Raw genomic sequence first — 339 nt, forward strand, 5'->3', positions numbered from 1 at the left:
AGCACTTGGCACAAACCTGAAAGTCATGAGACTTGCATGAGACTTAGACATTACCATCTGTACCTTCGACCTCTTTTGTAAAATGTTAAGAACTGCCACTGTTCTCCCTTGAATGGCTGCTAAAAAGCTTAACTAATCATTGTTAATAAAGTACACTGAGGCTTTCTCACAGCATGAGTATTTGGTTCTCTGGGACAGAAGAAAATGGAAAGAAGAGCTATCAATGAAGAGCCACAATTCCATCTTAGAAAATGAAATTTTATTTCAGAACCACTAGGATACACAGAATGAGATCCTCAGAATGGCAGCTTCATTGAAGCCTGCTGAAACTACTGGATG

General features: G+C 39.2%; 1 long non-coding RNA gene across 1 annotated transcript in view; it reads right to left on the reverse strand.

Annotated features, from left to right (window-relative positions):
• Positions 1-237: 237 nt before the first annotated feature.
• LOC108444618 overlaps positions 238-339 on the reverse strand; it is a 9,072-nt gene continuing 8,970 nt past the window's right edge. The window contains exon 2 of the long non-coding RNA XR_001859256.1: positions 238-329. This is a non-coding gene — a long non-coding RNA (uncharacterized LOC108444618). The remainder of the gene's footprint in view (positions 330-339) is intronic.

The sequence above is a fragment of the Corvus brachyrhynchos genome, unplaced genomic scaffold, assembly GCF_000691975.1.
Source record: "Corvus brachyrhynchos isolate BGI_N302 unplaced genomic scaffold, ASM69197v1 scaffold121, whole genome shotgun sequence".
NCBI classification, from domain to species: Eukaryota; Metazoa; Chordata; class Aves; order Passeriformes; family Corvidae; genus Corvus; species Corvus brachyrhynchos.